Genomic DNA, 15,198 nt, shown 5'->3' with positions numbered 1-15,198 from the left:
ATCTCATATAGAGAAACACCATTTGGTGACGTCTGTGTCTAACAGTAACTTTGTGTACATTTAGATTGATACATAGAAGTGTGTCATATTTGCATAAACTCAAAATTATTAGGGTTATGACAAAATAAAAGAAAATATAAAAAAAGAAAAATGTGAGAATTCAAGGACCACATTAATTCAAGGCACACCAAAAAGTATTCATACCCAAAATCTAGTAAAAGTGCGTTTGGTTTAACAGACGTAAATTGAAGCCAAAGGCAATAGCCCCACCTGCTGGCACTACGAATCACTACACCCTTATGAGACGCGAGTTCGTCGCCGCCATATTGCAGCGGTGTTTCTGAGCAAATTCAAACTGGATGACCAGAGACAGTAACATTTATCATGTAGGTACTTATCTTGCAATATTTAACCGTCTGTGTTTTAATTTCGACAATTAGAAATAATATTTCTAGCCTGCACAGTGTTGCCGGTTTCATGAAGTGGCAAACATTTTCCGTTATGCTAATACATACTGTACAAAATCTGGAGTATTTGTTTATATTTACATGCGCAACTGCTGATGTAATTCTGCTGATGTATGTGTGTGATTTTTACAACTGCTGATCTACGTTCAGTGCAAACAACGAGGCGATTTTGCTTGAAATGTGGAACCGCAAGACTTCCTAAAGTTTTATGTGGTTTTTGGTGTTCGTTACAGTCATGTGTGTATGTATTCAGCTCTCTATTTCCACAAATTTAAACAAAATACTATACTACTTTACTAAAACAAATATAGTCTTATGTTAGACCAACAGGAAGAAAAAAAAAAGCAATTAACAAAAAATAAAGATACGCACATATTTTGTAATGAACATATTTTTAATTTGACAAAGTATCATTCATAGTGCCTACAAAGTGTTCTGTTAAACGAAACCAAACAGATGAAAGTATTATGAGTGCTTTAATAACACATGGAATCCTGTCTTTGCAGGCGCAGGCCATCTAGAGACAAGACTTTCCCGCACCAATATGGCTGCGTCTATGTATATGCGCTGTCGTTAAGAAATGTAAATAGCAAAATATCTGAAACTCTTCTGAATATATTACACTGTTGCCTTATTTTTTCGTAATTATTTTCCACGTTTTTTGTGGTGTGCTATTATTTGTTCTTTAAAAAAAAACGTCAGCAAACGTAACGTCCTCTGATTGGGCTGCAGGACCATCTTCCACTTGTTGAGTGACTGTTAGAGGGCATGCTTTTGCTTTTGCCACACACACACTGTAGCTACCTAACCTGTAATGTCAGCGGTTGGATTTTGGTAGAACACCATTTTAATTCAACAGGATAAACCAGATTTTGGTAAGATCAAAGTAACTGAAAGGTGGGATAACGGGAGTTTTTATCAGTAGCTACTTTCAGTTTTAGTCAAATTTAACATTTGCCTAAAGCCTAGAGCCTTTTATGGTTCTTACAATATGAAAGACCCTGCCGTGACCCTGTTTTGTGGGAAACTCCGACTGTTGCAGATATGTATCTGCATTCATCTGAACAGCTGCTTTCTTCTCTGCTTTAGATATGACCAAACTGTTGCATTAGTGAAAGTGGTTCTTGAGGGTAGGGCTGTGCGATATGACCAAAATCTCATATCCCGATATAAGAATTCTATTGTCCCGATAACGATATAAATCACAAAAATGTAACATTTTCTGTAAATTCTGTTAATCTCGGGCAGCTTGACTTGCGGGAAGTCTTTCCAGCTGCGTGTCATGTAGCTGGAGTTGAGTGTTTTAACCAATGCATGAAACTATACATTTTGAGACATAAGTTGTAACAGCCACCGTTTTCTTTGTATTTATTACACGGTGTGCTGCGGTGAAAAGCCTGTTCTAACGTTTGAGTCTAAGGTTTATTTTTTAGCACCTGGCAGCTCTTTTTTACTTCTCATCCGTAAATAATCTGCTCTTTCACGTGGTGGACACGCGATGGTGTTACCGTCATTGTTGCTAACCACAACGCATAAAAACAGGCGCTTCTCTGTCCGTAGTGTGGTTATATTAAATATAAGAGAAAGAGAGAACTTTAAGAAATTAATATAGCCACTACAGTGACCATCGAAACGATCGAAAATATTGCCGTAAAGAGTTTATTTTGCGACACCACGAAACAAACGATAGCGTAAAATGAAACGATAGACGTTTTTATATCGTCATCCGATATATATCGTTATATCGATATATATAGACTTGAGGGGCCTTCCTTTTTCCATTTATCAAGGACAGCTAAAAACAGAATGAAATCAGGCTCGTATAGCTAATCTTTACTTTATGGATTACATATATATTAGGGGTGCAACGATACACAAAATTCACGGTTCGGTTCGGTTCGATACTTTGGTGTCACGGTTCGATATTTTTTTCGATACAAAAAAAATGTTCATGCCTTTTTAATTTGTCATTTATTAAAATTATAAATATATATTTTAACTCAAAAGTACAGTTTTTAAATTTAATGTTGCTGAAACAAAAGTAATTAAAAAAATAAATATATCTCAGGGCTCTCAAAATTTCAAAATCCCTGGTACCCCTTCGGGCAGGGACTCTTCAGTTTTTGGTAGCCCAAAATAAATTTAATTAGCCCGAATAAAAAAGAGAGCAATTTTTTGATTGATGTTTTGTTTCAGTTTGTTTCCTTTACAATATTATACATTAAAGTATAATATTGTAAAGGAAACAAAACATTAATCAAAAATTGTTGAAAAACAAATTACAGCATTGTATAAAAATTACAATCATCAACTCAAATACTTGGTTCTAATTGAACAGAAATTTCTATGAACTTGTAAGAACTGTGTAGGACATGAATCAGTCTGTGTCAGATCCTGAATTTGAAATTTCCACTGAAGTCACGGGTAAGAGACAAGTGGAACCAAGATCTAGGCCATTTGCTTTTTGAAGTTTGCAAAGACTGCTAAATTGTGCCAGTGGTAGTTCACTCTTTGCAACATAGTACGCTGTTCTAAACAGATTTTTCAGGTTTATTTTTAGTATGTTATTTGCAATTGGTGTTTGTTCTGGGAAAGATATTGCAGACTGAACAATAATGCATTTCTTGCATTTCTCATGGGTTCTAATGGGGGCCTTTCTTAAAATGACTGGTCCCAGTAACAAAGGCGCTTGTCGACTCAGAAATCGAGAGAAAACCAACAACACACCCGGCAGAACATTATGTTATTTACACGGGTGCACATAAGTGGTCCGCATGTGCGCATTCGCTGTCAAAATAAAAGACGCGCACCAGATAAGAAGTTGCAACGCGCGTTTGCGTCCATATAAAAAGCACTGTTTTTGTCCGCTAGAGTGGGATTTTCACGGCACATTCCGCACCACATCTCTGTGCGTTCATCATTTGTTTGAAGCCAGCTCACCTCCTGCAACTACTTTTCCGAGAATACGCGCTTCTTTTGTGGTTCGGACTCCTTCTGACATTTCTTTGGAGGTAGAGGAACACCAAAGTAATTGCTTAAAGGAGCTTCTTCGACATCTTTAAGAGTTTTAAACAAATGTCTGTCCTCCAGAAAATCTTATGTATGCAAACACGCGTTGCAACTTCATATCTTGTGCGCATTTCGTTTTTTGTTTTTTTGTTTTTTTGACAGCGAATGCGCACCTGCGGACCACTTATGTGCAGCCCCGGTTATTTAGCTTGTCATATTGCAGCCACAGAAATTCTTTTGTCCATGAAACCATAAAGCTGCACTTTTTTGCCTTATAGTCTGATTTGTCATAACTTTTCCATTTTGTGGTAAGCTTTTCTTTGGCTGTCACTTCGTCACCCTGACCTCTCTTATTTGGCTCAGCAGAACTAAAATATATATCCTGCTGCTTTTACACACGCACTCACATAACGGTCAGCGATTCTCTGCGCGATCAACCTCTCATATGTTTAAGCTTGCTGCGGGAGATTTCACTTGTCATCAGTGGCGGCTGGCCCATAGGGGGCGCTCGGGCTCCGCCCCCCCAAATGTGGAGGAGTAAAAATATATATTTTTAAAAAATTCATCAATGATAGTTTTACTATGTGTGTGCCCATATACAGCCAGGCGTATTTTAACATTTTCACCAGCTGACTCATTAAAGTTCAACCAACAAACGGTGTTTTTCTTCTTCTGGGGCGCTCGTCAAAGCGCCCTTGATATGCAGCGAAATAGCCTATCATTAAATGGTTGCCAGGGGAAAATAATAAATATTTGACCTATCAGCGTCGCTGAATTAAATGGTTTGGGGGCGCTTAAAATTGCGCCCCTGCAGAAAACGCGCGAAGATTTGCTGTTCTAGAATTTTACCTCAGTCAGTAGCCTAAGTGAGCTATAAGGTCAGAGAGAGACGATGGCAGCGGTATTGTTAACGGTTGAGGCACAGCCTCCCCCAAATTCGGTTAGATCGCTTCTAACCTACCCTTTTGCCAGAAGGACAATGGCAGAAAAACTGCAAGTTAAAGAGTTGGGACCTGACAAGCCCGAAATTCAACTAACCCAGGCAACGAAGGAGAAGTCAAAAGCATACAACAGGACTTTTTGTCGGAGTTGGTTCCAGCGCAAGTCGTGGCTGACAGGCTGTGCATATTGATTTATATGATGCAGCCGGCTTTATATTGTTGCTTGATTACACCACACAACATTGGATTGATGTAGCCTAAGTAATGAGTAAGTGGACACATTCATTTTTGCTTAAAGGCTACTGGATGCTAATTTCTTTCGCTTTCTACCTGTAACTTATGTAGCTAGAGGAAAGCTTTCTGTTGTGTGTTGCCATCTAGTGGGCATGAGGTATCACTGTATGAGTTAATCACCTAGCAACAAATTAAAATTGTGTTGTTTGATGTACTCATTAAATGGGTCATTTTAGTCGATATCATAAAAATTGCACCCCCTGAGATTTTTTTCAGGAGCCGCCACTGCTTGTCATGTTTGCATAGTAAGCTAACGATTGATAAGACGATGTCAGAGGAATTGGTGCGCAAATTATCATCACTCACCAATCAGTGCTGTCGCTCTCTATACACAGTTCGCGCAATTGCAAAGTGAAAGCAAAAAACAAGCGCAAATTCAAACGCGATTTCAATATGTCACATATTGACAGTGGCTCACCGATGCCAATGACATAATTACCCAGCTACGTTTCCGAAAGAATGCAAAAGCATTGAAATATATTTTTCCTTCCTACAATAGCCCGACGGGCAGGGCAGAGATAGATTTTGGTAGCCCGACTGGAAAAATCGCTAGCCCCGGGACGTCGGGCTAGCGATTTTGCGAGCCCTGTATCTGATTGAGGAATCACTCATCTTTGGAAAAGAGAGTTTATTACAGAGAAATGGCTCTTTCCAAAATAAAAGCTATACTATACGCTTCTTCTGGGCTATATTCTCAGCAGCATATTGTAGCGGGTCAGGGCTGTTTGGGGTTCTGTTTGTACAGTTATGTTTTGTTTATGTTGCCATAGTGACGGGTGACGCCCTCTCGCTGCGACGGTGTGTCCTTCCGGGGTCAGAGGGCGCCCTGTGTGGTGTTGTTGTTGTTGTTGCTGTGTGGTTGCCGCGCTGAGCAGTTAGCTAGCGGCAGTGTTCTTCTGCAGATGTCAATAAACGGCTGTGCTCCCTGGCTAGCTCACGGGAAGCAAGACCAAACGACACCTCCGTCTCCTCCTTGTCTGAGCTCGCCACATTGGTGTCAGAAGTGGGATGATGGTGGCACCCTATGTTCTGACCCGAGTGACTTTCCCCCCGCCGGTCGTGACCGGCCGGTGCGCCAAAAGAAGGCACCTGGACATTTGCAAAGTGAAAGCAAAAAACAAGCGCAAATTCAAACGCGATTTCAATATTACTACATTACTAAATCTCCATTTGCACTATTTGCCTATTTGCACTACTCTGCCTGGTTTGCACTCAATGTCATTTACCCTTATATTGTATATTGTATAGCTTTCTTGTTATATGTAAAATTGTATTATATTATTTAATTTTATTTAATTTTTTTTACTTTAAAATATTTTACTTGCATTTTTAATCACTCTTATATTTAAATGTTCATTTTCTATTTTATCTAGGGATTGAGAGTAACGAAGTTTCTATTCTCTGTATGTCCTGTACATGTGGCAGAATTGACAATAAAGTTGACTTTGAATATGTCACATATTGACAGTGGCTCACCGATGCCAATGACATAATTACCCAGCTACATTTCCGAAAGAATGCAAAAGCATTGACATATATTTTTCCTTCCTACAACGTTCCTATGTCGGGCTAGCGATTTTGCAAGCCCTGTGTTACAGGCATGGCCCTTTAAGGATGAAGCATGATGGGAAATGTATTCGGGATGTGTGTAGCGGGACTGCCTGGTGTGTGTGTGAAGAGAGAGAGCGGAGAAGGGGAAAAAGTAACGGTTAGCTACAGAAGAGACGAAAAGAAAATAAATAAAAGGAATATAATAACTCCTTCGACAGCCAGAGTTGTGTCGGCGATGCTCGCTGTGAGTAAACTGTTTCAGCCCACTGTAGGCGGTGTTCGTGCCTTAGAGAAGAAATAAAGTTCGGTGAAGCAGTTTCCTACGCCTCCTTCGATCTTTTTGCTAGCGGAGTTGACCTGTATAGTAAGCTGTTGCCGGCTACGAGTCAGTTACGGAACCTTCAAGTAACTGCCAGAGGTTTCCTTACTACGGTTCGGGGCCGCGGATCTGGCGCGGTAACACCTGTATCTGATTGAGGAATCACTCATCTTTGGAAAAGAGAGTTTATTACAGAGAAATGGCTCTTTCCAAAATAAAAGCTATACTATACGCTTCTTCTGGGCTATATTCTCAGCAGCATATTGTAGCAGGTCAGGGCTGTTCGGGGTTCTGTTTGTACAGTTATGTTTTGTTTATGTTGCCATAGTGACGGGTGACGCCCTCTCGCTGCGACGGTGTGTCCTTCCGGGGTCAGAGGGCGCCTTGTGTGTTGTTGTTGCTGTGCGGTTGCCGCGCTGAGCAGTTAGCTAGCGGCAGTGTTCTTCTGCAGATGTCAATAAACGGCTGTGCTCCCTGGCTAGCTCACGGGAAGCAAGACCAAACGACACCTCCGTCTCCTCCTTGTCTGAGCTCGCCACATTGGTGTCAGAAGTGGGATGATGGTGGCACCCCATGTTCTGACCCGAGTGACTTTCCCCCCGCCGGTCGTGACCGGCCGGTGCGCCAAAAGAAGGCACCTGGACATTTGCAAAGTGAAAGCAAAAAACAAGCGCAAATTCAAACGCGATTTCAATATGTCACATATTGACAGTGGCTCACCGATGCCAATGACATAATTACCCAGCTACATTTCCGAAAGAATGCAAAAGCATTGACATATATTTTTCCTTCCTACAACGTTCCCTACGTCGGGCTAGCGATTTTGCAAGCCCTGTGTTACAGGCATGGCCCTTTAAGGATGAAGCCTGATGGGAAATGTATTCGGGATGTGTGTAGCGGGACTGCCTGGTGTGTGTGTGAAGAGAGAGAGCGGAGAAGGGGAAAAAGTAACGGTTAGCTACAGAAGAGACGAAAAGAAAATAAATAAAAGGAATATAATAACTCCCTTGACAGCCAGAGTTGTGTCGGCGATGCTCGCTGTGAGTAAACTGTTTCAGCCCACTGTACGCGGTGTTCGTGCCTTAGAGAAGAAATAAAGTTTGGTGAAGCAGTTTCCTACGCCTCCTTCGATCTTTTTGCTAGCGGAGTTGACCTGTATAGTAAGCTGTTGCCGGCTACGAGTCAGTTACGGAACCTTCAAGTAACTGCCAGAGGTTTCCTTACTACGGTTCGGGGCCGCAGATCTGGCGCTGTAACACCTGTATCTGATTGAGGAATCACTCATCTTTGGAAAAGAGAGTTTATTACAGAGAAATGGCTCTTTCCAAAATAAAAGCTATACTATACGCTTCTTCTGGGCTATATTCTCAGCAGCATATTGTAGCAGGTCAGGGCTGTTCGGGGTTCTGTTTGTACAGTTATGTTTTGTTTATGTTGCCATAGTGACGGGTGACGCCCTCTCGCTGCGACAGTGTCCTTCCGGGGTCAGAGGGCGCCTTGTGTGTTGTTGTTGCTGTGCGGTTGCCGCGCTGAGCAGTTAGCTAGCGGCAGTGTTCTTCTGCAGATGTCAATAAACGGCTGTGCTCCCTGGCTAGCTCACGGGAAGCAAGACCAAACGACACCTCCGTCTCCTCCTTGTCTGAGCTCGCCACATTGGTGTCAGAAGTGGGATGATGGTGGCACCCCATGTTCTGACTCAAGTGACTTTTCCCCCGCCGGTCGTGACCGGCCGGTGCGCCAAAAGAAGGCACCTGGACATTTGCAGGACTTTGTGTGGGGCAATGGGGTCGTCGGGGACGACTGACCCCTTAGGTGGGGGCTATGTAGCGGGTCAGGGCTGTTGAGGGTTCTGTTTGTACAGTTATGTTTTGTTTATGTTGCCATAGTGACGGGTGACGCCCTCTCGCTGCCACGGTGTGTCCTTCCGGGGTCAGAGGGCGCCCTGTGTTGTTGTTGTTGTTGCTGTGCGGTTGCCGCGCTGAGCAGTTACCTAGCGGCAGTGTTCTTCTGCAGATGTCAATAAACGGCTGTGCTCCCTGGCTAGCTCACGGGAAGCAAGACCAAACGACACCTCCCTCTCCTCCTTGTCTGAGCTCGCCACAATATTAAACATATCAGGTCCCCATAAGGAGAATCATGTGCTAACGGCTGTCTAAATGACTCGGGTAAAGTTTGTAGCATGCATGCTTGTTGTTTTTGTCTGCTTCCACTTGTCTTTGCACTAGGATGATGTCGGCGTAAATGTGCAGTCATATTCGTTGTGTTCGTTGTGTACTAGTGCTGTCAGCGTTAATCTTGTTGAAATGACGTTAACGCCACAACACGGTAAATCTCCGTTAATGAGCTACCCCTGCATGGGGCTAGACGGCCAACACGTTAACGAGCTAACTGCGCTAACACACTAGTTCCCACCCATGTAATTGAGCATTGCGTGGCACATCCAACATACCGTTTTACTTTAGTCCATGACGCGCTTACCTTCAGGGTCATACCTCACATGAAAACCAAAATAATTCCAAACGCCAGATCTGAATGAGGGTGGGGGAGGTTCAATTTGCCATGTTGCAAGGAGAGCTTAACTTCTGTCTCGCTAGCTTGCCCTGCGCTCTTCCTTCTGACGATGCTGTCTGTGTTCAGCGCTCAGTGGATCTGCGCTCGAAAGTGCAGCCTAGGCGGAGTAGTCGAACGCAGATTCACTGAGCGCTCAACACAGACAGCATCGTCAGAAGGAAAGTTGATAAAATAAATTACAAATTTTGTATTGTTCGATACATATGCGTACCGAACCGAAAGCACTGTATCGAACGGTTCAATATCGATATGAGTATACCAGTATCGTTGCACCCCTAATATATATATTAGGGGTGCGAGAGGGCGTCACCTGTCACTATGGCAACATAAACAAAACATAACAGTACAAACAGAACCCCGAACAGCCCTGACCCGCTACAATATGCTGCTGAGAATATAGCCCAGAAGAAGCGTATAGTATAGCTTTTATTTTGGAAAGAGACATTTCTCTGTAATAAACTCTCTTTTCCAAAGATGAGTGATTCCTCAATCAGATACAGGGCTTGCAAAATCGCTAGCCCAACGTCCCGGGGCTAGCGATTTTTCCAGTCGGACTACCAAAATCTATCTCTGCCCTGCCCGTCGGGCTATTGTAGGAAGGAAAAATATATGTCAATGCTTTTGCATTCTTTCGGAAATGTAGCTGGGTAATTATGTCATTGGCATCGATGAGCCACTGTCAATATGTGACATATTGAAATCGCGTTTGAATTTGCGCTTGTTTTTTGCTTTCACTTTGCAATTGCGCGAACTGTGTATAGAGAGCGACAGCACTGATTGGTGAGTGATGATAATTTGTGCACCAATTCCTCTGACATGGTCTTATCAATCGTTAGCTTACTATGCAAACATGACAAGTGAAATCTCCCGCAGCAAGCTTAAACATATGAGAGGTTGATCGCGCCGAGAATCGCTGACCATTATGTGTGTGTGTGTAAAATCAGCAGGATATATATTTTAGTTCTGCTGAGCCAAATAAGACAGGTCAGGGTGAAGAAGTGACAGCCAAAGAAAAGCTTACCACAAAATGGAAAAGTTATGACAAATCAGACTATAAGGCAAAAAGAAAGTGCAGCTTTATGGTTTCATGGACAAAAGAATTTCTGTGGCTGCAATATGACGAGCTATATAACCAGGGCTGCACATAAGTGGTCCGCAGGTGCGCATTCGCTGTCAAAATAAAAAACGCGCACAAGATAAGAAGTTGCAACGCGTGTTTGCGTACATAAGATTTTCAGGAGGAGGACAGACATTTGTTTAGAACTCTTAAAGATGTCGAAGAAGCTCCTTTAAGCAATTACTGTGATGTTCCTCCACCTCCAAAGAAATGTCAGGAGTGCGAACCACAAAAGAAGCGCGTATTCTCGGAAAAGTAGTTGCAGGAGGTGAGCTGGCTTCAAACAAATGATGAACGCACAGAGATGTGATGCGGAATGTGCCGTGAAAATTTAATAAATGACAAAAAGGCATGAACATTTTTTTTTTTGTATCGAAAAAATATCGAACCGTGACACCAAAGTATCGAACCGAACCGTGAATTTTGTGTATCATTGCACCCCTAATATATATACACATACACACATACATACATACATATTGGTTACCCTCCTGCCTTTCCCCAAGGGTTTTAATATTTCTTTTTCACCTCTTCTTTTAGACTCCCTTATATGGATGCAGTAATCCGCTGATAGCCCTTTCTTAAATTTTGGGCCCAATGTTTTCTTCTACTTGTGTGGGAGGTCATCACTGGTGAGTTATGCACTAAAGTGCCCAGTGATGACTGACATGGCCTCCAGTCCTCTGTCCAGAGCCTTGCCCTCTTCAGCTTTGTGTGTGTTCAGTGATCTGATTGTAATAAAAAATTTTGACTCCAGATCCGAAATGTAAATTGAAGTTGCCCACAGGACACTTTACTCCCCCAGCTGTTCAGGCTGTGGGCTCTAAATACCCTTTTCTGACTGCAGAGATGGTGCAGAAAAACAATAGGTGAAAGGTCATTGTTTTGAGTATGCACAGTTTAGTGACAGTTCATGTGCATACCCGAGGAATGTCATGCATTTGAAGACTGCTGAATGGGCCATACTTGAATAATAAAAACGAACATGAAGTTATCAGTTGTGGATCTTATCAGGGCACACAAGGCCAATGCAGTGGAGCCAGAAAAACCCTTATCTTCCAGTGTCACACCTGACACTACCTGGATGTAAGCTGATTCTTCTATTGCACAATTATTTTCAAAGGGAATAAAACTGATCTGAAGTTTAAAACCCTTCTTCCACAATTTGTTTTCGGCTGTTGCATTCCAGTATGACAAGTTTTTTAAAAAGAAGATATAAAGCAAAAAAACCCAGACCACACATATAGAGTTTTTAAGAAGATGAACTGATCTGCCTCCTCGTTTCCTATAGCAGAAAACTACTCAAAGTTTTTTCACACAAAGAGAGATGTTCCTGTGTGGTGCAGCAACAACTACCTAGGCATGAGCCATCACCCCAAAATCATCAAGGCTATCATGTGAGTATTCACGCTGATCATCTGTAGCTCTTGTTACTTTTGTTTAGACCAAATATGATGGAGAAAAATAATTCAGGGTTCAGGACAGTAAACTCTCTCTGCTTCTGTTCTGGAGATATGCTGTACAAAAGCATGGTGCTAGTGCAGGAGGAGCACCAAACATTTCAATAACAAGCAACTTCCATGTGGATCTTCATTATGAACTACCTGACCTGCCTGGGAAGGATGCAGCACAGCTGTTCACTCTCTGCTTTGTAGCCAATGACTCTACATAGTTTACCCTGTCAAAGATGCTACCAGCTACTTCAATTTTGGCTTAAACTAATGTAATAAGTGACCTAAAGTTGAATGTCTTTGAATGGTTACACATTTTCTTATTTTGATTGAAATGTATTGGAGAGATTTTTTTTCTTTCTTTTGTTTATTCTGCAAGGTTGTGAAATTTACTCGGAAGCCGGAAACCATGCATCAGTGATTCAGGGTTTAAGAAACAGCTGGGCTAAAAAGTTTATATCGTCACAATGACGCCAACCGCCTACAAGAGCTACTTGAGAAATCGGACTCCTCCACTTCAAAAATCGTTGCCAATTGTTCAATGGATGGTAAGTATGTGGTCCTCCTTTTAGTGTGAATGTCTTTAATTGGGCTTTTAAAATGTTCAGCTATTCTTTTTAATTAGAATGTACAGGATTTCTAGAAGTTTCTATTACTCTCTGTGTAAGTGGATTCAGTGAAATCACACATCTAATACACGTCAGGGTCAGCAATGAATAAATAAATGCAAACTGTTGATTTGTATGAATAAAAATATTTTAATTTTCAATGCCGTGCTCTCTGCAGGAGCTGTGTGCCTACTTGAAGGGATGTGCAACGTTGCCCACAAGTTTGGTGCTATTACATTTGTGGATGAATTGCATGCTAGAGGATTATAAGGCCCCAGAGGAGGAGGGATTGAAGACAGAGATAAAGTCATGAAAAAAATGGATATCATCTCTGGTACACTTTGTAAGTGGACACTTCATCAGTGAGAGCAAACATTTTCTGACAACTGCTGCATAGGTTTTATAGAGGATTTAATATCCAGTTATGGCAATCAGCTGTTTAGGTGGCTATATTGCCAGCACCAGCCCCTGGTGGACACAGTGCCCTGTTGTGCTGCAGGTTTCTTCTCTACCAAGTCTCTGCCCCCCATGCTGTTGGCAGGGGAATACATTAAGATCCTGAAAAGTGAAGAAGGCCAGATGCTCAGAAGGAAACATCAGACGACTGTCAAGCTGCTTCGACAGATGCTGATGGATTCTGGCTTTCCTGTGGTTCACTGTCCAAACCACATTATTCTTGTCCAAGTAAGAAAATTCATGCACATTATGCTGTTGGAATCTTTAGCTGACAGGACAGTTGGTTCTGAAACAGGCATTTGATGCCTGGTTAATGTTTTTTTACCGTATACTCACTAAACACTTAGTTAGGCCCACTTTGCTAGTAACAAGTTGGACTCGCTTTTGATTTTTTTTTATACTTATATGATTATATTTCATATTTGCATTTACAAGTAGTTCAAAAGGTGTACCTAATAAACTGGCCATTGAAGTGTAAAATGCAGAAAAGTTGACTTTTATGCTCAACAATATGCCTGGCCATTAAGTAACAAAGATGATGAAAGGTATTACTTTATAGCTTCATCAGATAGTGAACCAGCTAATGGTTTAAAAAACTCGCTTATGATAGGATTATTTGGTCAGTATTTAAGCCGTTAAGGTTATCCAACATCTGTAATTCTCAGTCGTCAGTGCATCTGTTGTGTTGCTTTGTCTTCACAGATCGGCTGATGAAACATGAAAGGAAGTGGGTTTGGACCTGAGGTCGCCCGCCTTAGCAGAGTGCAACTTCTGCCAGCAACTTGTTCACTTTGAAAGATGAGTGTGAGAGAGAAGTCTTACTACAAAGGCCTCAGTCCCATGATATCAGCAGTTGTCTGACATCACCAAAAGCACTGAATTCTCATGATATTAAAGCTGTATTTTTTTTTTAAATTTTAAATAAACATGCGGTCTGTGTGTGGTTAAAGCATCAATGAACTCTTTTACATTTTTTAAAAACTACAGCTTTTACATGAATTAGCTGTTACATATATGTGCATAATGTAGTTTTTTTCCAAAGATGTACTGAACTTAAACTTTAAATACTGAACATAGTTTCCATCACAGAGGTTTTTATGTTCACATATATTTAAATAAATGATCCGTGTTCCTAGTCTACTGGATTTCATATTTCATTCTTTGATTTTCTAATATTTTTAATTGTATTTCTTTTTAATAATATATTTGAGTATTCTGGGAAAAGGATGACAGCAGTGGACAAATATGTGGACAGATGTTCTTGCGTTCTTCTCAGATTAATCTTTTCAGCTGCTGTTTGTTGGAAGAGTTTTGTTACTCTACCTTTCACTTCAGTCTTGAACTGTGAATCCAATTATGACCAGGCCATAGTTTTCAAATCTTCTGTCATTCTTGGAGTGTAGAAACCTTTACCCCTACTTCCATCTACTGTTTTCACTCATGCATACATTGTGCACATCAGATTCAGCTGTATGCAGGCAGTGTAGTCCATGGCCATGTCAATCTCATGTCATCCTAACAAATTTGTTTTCATTTTATCTGGCCAATGATTTGCTGCCGATATTTATCAAGCTTCAAATCTTTTTCTTTGGTTACGTTTAATCTTATAATTTTGTGCCATTTAAATAATCATTGTTTTTCTTGGACATTGTATTCAAAGGACTACTTCATACTGTGTTCTTCAGACATTCAGCCCCTTGTGCTAAACAAAAAGCGTACGTCTGCTTCCAGTGCAAGGTATGCACAATTTCCAACACAAATTGTGCATGGTGTGACTTTTTTAATCCAAGATGGCCACTATGCTTTCTAACACATCTTCTTTTACTGTGGCTGACCTTCTGTTTCAGCTTAAATTCAGTAGCCTACTAATGGTCTTCTGTATTGTTCCATATTTCCAAAGGCTCACCTTTTCATTTTTCATTTATTCCAGTAAGTAAGGTTGCTGTGTGCTGGTGCTGGGTTTGTTACATATATCAACCCCATGGTATGAAATATCCTGCACTCTGATACACAGTTATCCAGCAGCCCAAAATGATCTCTGATCAGATCTTGTTTTATGTTTTTGTGGGCTCATCCAGTTTTATTTTCATACATTTAGATGACAGTTAAGGTATCTGTGGTGCATATGTGCTGTACTGATATATGAGGAATTTTATTACATGCTTTACTCCTGACAGAGATATATCTGTTGCAACTAAGGCATGCTAAAGGGTGATTGCAATTCAGTTTTACAGATTAGGAAATAAAATAAATAGCATAAGCAAAATAGTTTGTTTTTTTTACTGTTAAAATATTCTGTTTTCATTTTTAATGTGAAACATATGAAACAACAGATACAGATGTTCAATTTAGTAGTCTTCTGCATGCAAAACGATCTTAAGGGCAGATTTGTGGTCATCTGGTTTTTCATTCAT

General features: G+C 41.1%; 1 long non-coding RNA gene across 1 annotated transcript; it reads left to right on the top strand.

The window, feature by feature from the left end:
- The first annotated feature begins 10,718 nt into the window (after nt 1-10,718).
- Nucleotides 10,719-14,490, top strand: LOC120718979. Its single transcript, XR_005692603.1, has 5 exons — nt 10,719-11,666; nt 12,100-12,268; nt 12,507-12,671; nt 12,828-13,012; nt 13,487-14,490. It is a non-coding gene; the product is annotated as an uncharacterized LOC120718979 (long non-coding RNA).
- Nucleotides 14,491-15,198: the final 708 nt, after the last annotated feature.

Source organism: Simochromis diagramma, unplaced genomic scaffold (genome assembly GCF_900408965.1).
Source record: "Simochromis diagramma unplaced genomic scaffold, fSimDia1.1 OVJJ01000545.1, whole genome shotgun sequence".
Classification (NCBI taxonomy): domain Eukaryota; kingdom Metazoa; phylum Chordata; class Actinopteri; order Cichliformes; family Cichlidae; genus Simochromis; species Simochromis diagramma.
This window is presented reverse-complemented; position numbering and strand designations above follow the sequence as displayed.